Source organism: Melozone crissalis, unplaced genomic scaffold (assembly GCF_028551555.1).
Source record: "Melozone crissalis strain CALT ecotype California unplaced genomic scaffold, PUWL_Pcris_2 ptg000034l_1, whole genome shotgun sequence".
NCBI lineage: Eukaryota > Metazoa > Chordata > Aves > Passeriformes > Passerellidae > Melozone > Melozone crissalis.
In genome coordinates this window covers 2,914,413-2,920,839 of record NW_026535812.1, presented here as the reverse complement: position 1 = coordinate 2,920,839, position 6,427 = coordinate 2,914,413, and positions in this window count along the sequence as shown.

The window sequence follows — 6,427 nt, the reverse complement described above, 5'->3', positions numbered from 1 at the left end:
TTTGGCACAGTTTGTTCCCTATCTCACCAGTGGCTGTGGCTGACTGAAGTCAGGAGTTTCCCCACACATCACTGCACTCTATAAAGAGAAATCCAGCAAGAGAGAGCAACAAAAAATAGGGAAAAGAAAAAAGAGATGTGAAAGGAATTAAAGCAGCTTTTTTCAGATGCTTCTTTGTCATCTGGAGGCCAGAGCAGGCTGTGCTGACGGAGTCCTTCCTGGAGTATTGGCTTATCACCAGGGCTAGAGCAATATCTATGAGAATTCTTCTTTTTTTTAGATTAGCCCTCTGGAGCAGAGTGGGAATTTGACATTTCTGGGTTAAGGTTAGACCCTGCTTTGTTGTCTTATATATTAAGAGTTCTCTTATCATTATGGGGCAATAGTGCAAGGGTTCCATATCACCAGGGTTTTGTGCCTCCTCAATGTTTGTCAGCTCCTCTAAGCACTGACTGTTCCTGGTCCTTGCAGTAATCATCTGACTCCAGTTCCCCCCAATCCACTCTTTTATACCTCTGTTCTTATTGGCTACAGGTGTGGCCTGTTAACATCAGGCCTGCTCCTGATCTTTAGCAATTGGTCCAGCTGCAACTCGTTGGGGACGAGATTAATTCTATACCACCTTCATTTACCCATGCTGTGTCCCCCTACACTGCTTCCCATCCCTTCTGCCATGGAAGGGAGCAGAGTGAGAGCAGGAGCATTTCAGAGGAGCTGAATGCATCTCAAATGTATCAAACTGACACTAAGGCAGAGTTTGCTTCACACCTGTGCTTCCTTTCCACCTCCCTCTCATTTAATCCCAAGTGTGGTTCCCCCCTTCCCCCAAATCCTTTTTGTTTGGCTTTGAGCTGAGCTGAGGTGTCCCAGGCTACTGCACAGATGACTTTGGGAGGAAAGGAACAAGCTAAAGGAAGATGAGGAAAAAACATTTAGGAAATCATTTTTAGGTTATTTTTCTCTTCCAAATGTGTTAGCCATACTGCAAATGAGTCCTGTTAAATGTCTTTGTAGACATCCAAGCAGAGGTGTAAGTTCCCAGGCACTCTCCTTTGGGCAGACCAGCAGAAATCCACCCCGAACATCTTCTCCTGCTTTCTAAGGCCCCTTCTTCCCTCCCCTCCCAGGCCTGCTGGAGTCCGTGTCAGACAGAGGTGAGGTTCCCCTTTGGTGGTTTGACACTCTGTTCAACCCTGCAGTGCAGCAGCACGGTTGGGCCTTTTGGAGAGCAGCCTTGGCCTTTGGCAGCTCTGGGGTGTGCAGAGTTTTCCACCCACGGCAGGATCCAGCTCAGCACTTCCCTGGTGGGCTCTGGCTGCAGGTTGTGCCTGCTCTGATGCTGCACCAAGGGGCGTGCTGAGGAACCCTGTGGGGACAGAGGGGTTAATCTGATGTGTTTCTGTGTGCTCATGGAAAGCAGCAATGTCCCTGCTGGGCCATTTGACATCAAGGAGCAGTCTCTGGATTGGGAGGTTTCTCAGGTCCAGGCTTGTGGTGTAGTGAGGTCCCCAGGATGAGGTGGAAGATGAGAATTTGACTCCAAGTTCTCAGAAAGCTGAGATTCATTATTATATCATATCATATAATATGATATTATTTATAATTATATATTTATTATTATATTATATTGTATTATAAATTATTATTCATTTATTATTGTATTATATATTATATCATATTATGGTATGCATTATATTCTATATTCTATATTATATATAATATAGAATAAATTATATATTATATATTGTATATTATATATTATTTTCTATTTTCTATTCTATTATTATATTATATTATATTATATTATATTATATTATATTATATTAATGATACACTAAAACTATGCTAAAGAAAGAGAAAGGATACATCAGAAGGCTTCACAAGAATGATAATGAAAGCTCATGACTGACTCCTGAGAGTCTGACACAGCTGATGTTGATTGGTCATTAATTAAAAACAATTCACATGAAATCAATCAAACATTCACCTGTTGGTAAACAATCTCCAGACCACATTCCCAAGCAATCAGATAATTATTGTTTTCATTCTTTTCTGAGGCCTCTCAGCTTCCCAAGAGAAGAAATCCTGGTGAAGGGATTTTACAGAAAATATCATGGTGACACAGGCTGCAGTAGCCTGGGCAAGCATGGGCTGGTTTTGTAGCCTGCCATGGCAAGGATGGTGTTCCAGCCTTGCAGGGCTCCCTGGGCTCAGGTGCTGTGGACAGCCAGTGTGAAAAATGCGTATTTTATGATTGGCTTTTCGCAAATATTAAAATGAATATTATATGTGTTGTGTTAGAAAGTTATGCTGTGTTAATTCTCTTAAGTAGTGTGTTAAATATAGTTTTTAGGTTATAACAAAATGTTAAAATAGAAACTATGCTATGTAGGAGACTTTTTTAAAGAAAGGACTCACAGTGAGATAGCAGCCACAGGACCCCTGAATCTTTCAGAGAAAAAAGAATTTATTTCCCTCTTATCAGAAGAAAGGAACTTCTTCCCACCTTGCTCAGCCATGACAATGCTGTCAGGATTCAGAGGAAGAAGCTGACACTGCCCAGACAGAATCCTGTGTTTGAATGGAATTTATGCATCATGTATGAGGTGTATGAATATGCAACAGGCTGTTCTTTTAAATCCTCTGTTAATGTGGGTCCTTTTTCAGGCTTATTTTGCCCAGAAAAGGTACCCGGACTGTCCATAACTCTTTGTATTTATTGTCTCATATTGTCCTAATCCAAACTGTCCAAATTATTATTAATCTAATTATATTACTATTTTTATAACCATTTTATATTATATATAAGTTATAAAAACATTTATAATATAAATATAATATAAATAAACAACCATTTATAATACAAATATATTGTTATTTATATTATATATAAACCCTATATAATATAAATATAAATAATTTATATTATATATTATCATCTCCTAGATGTGTTCATGCTTTCTGTTCCTCTTATGTCACACCACTACTTTTTGTCACCAGCACAGGAGAACAGGCAGAAAAAGGAGTTATTTTCTCTTTATTCTGACTGATGCATTATTTACTTCTCCACCAGAGACTGAGGTTTGTGTCCACAATATTTCTCCTCAAACCAGGATTTTAGAAATTACAGATGATCACTCATGGAGGTTGTTCTTTAACCGTTGTCTTAAAATGAAACCTCAAATATTTTTTTCTCTGATTTTTTGTGACATCTTTCTGGTTGATTGAACTTCCTGAATTTACTGACATCTATGCTTATTTGCTCTTATATGTGTATTTATTGAGCCAGATGTGCTAGAAACAAACCATTTGGTGGCTTGGGCTTTGTTGATCAGAAGCAAGCTACTCTGGCACGAGGGAGAGAAGCAAAAGATGAAGAAGGTTGAGATGTGGCTCCTTCTACATTTTGCAGGTTGGTGGTTGGTAATTTGTCTAAAAAATAGTTTAGTGGGGGATGCTGGTGCAGAAGGACAGACCTGGGACTTTGCCCTGCTGGGTGTTTCACTCCTCCAGGGATGGGTTGGAGGGACAGACTGAATAATTCACTGCTCCATGTGAGGAGCAGGATTGCTGGCTGGGGTTTATCACCTTCCTCTCTCCCTGCCCTTCTTCTCTTCAGCTGGGGGCTGTTCTGCCAAGCTGTGACAGTGAAGGGACCTGAGTGAGCACCAGGACACCCTGAATTCCCAGTTCTGAGCAGAGGGGGATTTATGGTGTTGTGAGACCCCACTGGCCCTGCACTGGCAGAGCTCAGGCTGCTCTTTGCTGTCCCTGGAAGGTGGGTGAGGCTGCACCAGAACTAGCTGTGAATGCTTTAGAGAAAAGAGTGGATTTTCATGAAACCAAGGCCCCAGCCACCTGTATCAGCATTGCTTAGGAATATCTTTAATGACAAGAGGGAGAACACAGGCCTGAGGAAGAGCTCTGGCACCTCCTGCCCTTATCTGTGTGTCGTGGTTTGAGAGGAAGTGAGTTTTTGGGACACTGGTCAAACCAATGGGTGCTGAGATTTGAATATTGGCACCTGGTGTGGCACTGGGGACATGGATACGCCTCTGAGAACACAGGGGTTAAAAGCAGAGAAACACATGAGGTCTCAACTCTGTTTCCAGGGGAAGCCTATGGCACAAGGGGGGCTCCTCACCCCTTGATGAACTGAGAATTGATTATCTAAAGGGTAGTGATGGACTGAGAGTTGGTGATTTGGGGATAGAGGTATTGGAAATTTGGTGGGGGGGGGGAGGAGGAAATGTTTTTGGAAGGTTTTCATTTTCTCTGTGTATTTCTTTTTACATATAGTTGTAGGTTAGTTAATAAAGTTTCCTCTTTATTTTTAAGTGGGAGCCTGCTTTGCTTATTCCTGGTCATACATCTCACAGCGGACACCAGGGAGAATGTATTCTCGTGGGAGCACGGGCATTGCACCAGCATCAAACCGTGACACTGTGACTTCACCCTGTAGGGAAGAGAGAGCCTGTTTTTACCTTGCAGGCCAAAATGCTGCTGTTTGCCAGGTGTTCATGCTGTTTGCCAGGTGTTCATGCTGCTCATCCTTCCCCATGTCCCTGCCCCACAGCAGTGCCACAATCTGCAGCATCTGGGGCAGGGCAGCACAACCTGCAGCAGGGGGAAAGGGGCTTGCACAGCTCAATTTCACTGGGGAAAGGAAATGTCCTCCTGTTGTGGTTTCCATCACTGCCATGGCAGAGTCAGGCTGTCAATGTGCTCACACCTCCAGTGTGACAGATGGGGCCCTAGGTACACAGGGCAGCCTGGAAAGATCCCTGAATTTGTTGGTCCTGTTTGTAATAAACACATTCTGACCATTCTGACCATCTCATCTTGGCCTTAGGTCAGGAATGACCTTTTTTTTACTCTTAATAAAGGAAAGGGAAAGGAGTGTGAGTCAGTGCCAAAGGGACAGATAAAAGTTGTGTCCTTCTTGCAGAAGAGATTTTTTGAGGTTTTATTTGTTTGCTTGCTTGCTTTTAGTGGTTTTTTGGCTTTCTATCAGATCAATTTTGCTGCAGTTGATAACACACCAGAAATGCCCTGGGCTGGGTGACTGATCCATGCTGGGGCAGGATGCTCAGCACTGCTCAGGATAACTCAGTGGCAGCAACCACATCTGACCACCAAAATCTGCCTCTGGGTGCTGCAAAGGCTGAGCTGCTTCTGGGATCATTCAAAGAGGATGATGATGATAATAATAATAAAAGGAAAAAAAGATCCCCCAGACTTGGCATGCCAAGTCCAAATGGCTGATGGAAATAGCAGTAGTTTTCCAATGAACTCTCATTTCCTTGTTCAGTGATCATATCTCTGCACACCCAAGAATTGGTCATGAGTCACCTTTTCTAGAACCAGTAGATAGATCAGTTTTCTTATTGCTGAGATTGTTTTGGTTTTGTGTGCTGTTTTAGCTCTTGTTTTTGAGGTGAGGGTTTTTTGGGGTTCTTTTTTGTTTTCTTTCACTTTCTTTCACCTGCATTGATGGAAATTCTTGTGGTGCCACACTGGGAGCTGCACTAGGCACCTTGGGGCTGGGATGGGAATATCCCAGGGTGTTGGAATGCTGGGGACACAAGACTGTTATAGACGGATAATGAGATGATTTGCTCTCACAATTAAAATACAACTATTGTGTGAATGTTAAGAAAAGCTTTAGTGATGTACAGTTATGTTATTGTAGTTTAGATGCCCTCTGCTCTCCCCACAGTTCCCTTTCCCCCTGTATTGCTGCCATCACACAGCCTGGGCTGTCTGGGACAGGTACAAAGAAGCTGCACAGGTGTCCCTTGCATGGGGCAGCTGGGAATGGAAAAGCTTGGGGGTGCTCAGGGGGTGGGCATGGCAACACCTGAGCTCCAATCCAGTGACAAGAAAGCAGTTTGCACTGATAAATGGCAAAGGAGAGCTGCCTGACAGACTTTGGGAGGGGCCAGGGCTGGCTGATGCAACCCCAGGGGTGTAAAACACTGAGCATCCAGCATCCATCTTGCAGGGAATTGGCCATGTGGTGTGCATGAGGGGCAGTTCCCAGTTGTCAGGATCTCTCGCTGCTCAGAGTGACCCCAAGAAAAGTTCCAAAGTCTCTTTTCCCAGCTCAGTGCTTGAAGAAGGAGTCAGAACTCTTCAATTTTTGGTCTTGAAGTTGTTTATTAAATCTTATCTATAAACTTTTCTTTCTGCCCAGCCGAGATCCACTCAGCAGGGCAGACAGAGGCACTCTGCCTGCCCCCGGGGCAGTGTTGTCTTTTTATACTACAAACTACATGTAACATGTTTGCGATTACTTTCCAATACCTATCACCTATGTTAGACAGTGAGCTTCTACTCCAAACCAATCCCAAAGTGCCACCATCACAGCAGAAGATGAAGACCAAGAAGAAGAAGAAGAAAGGCTGGACATGCCCAAGTCTCTCCA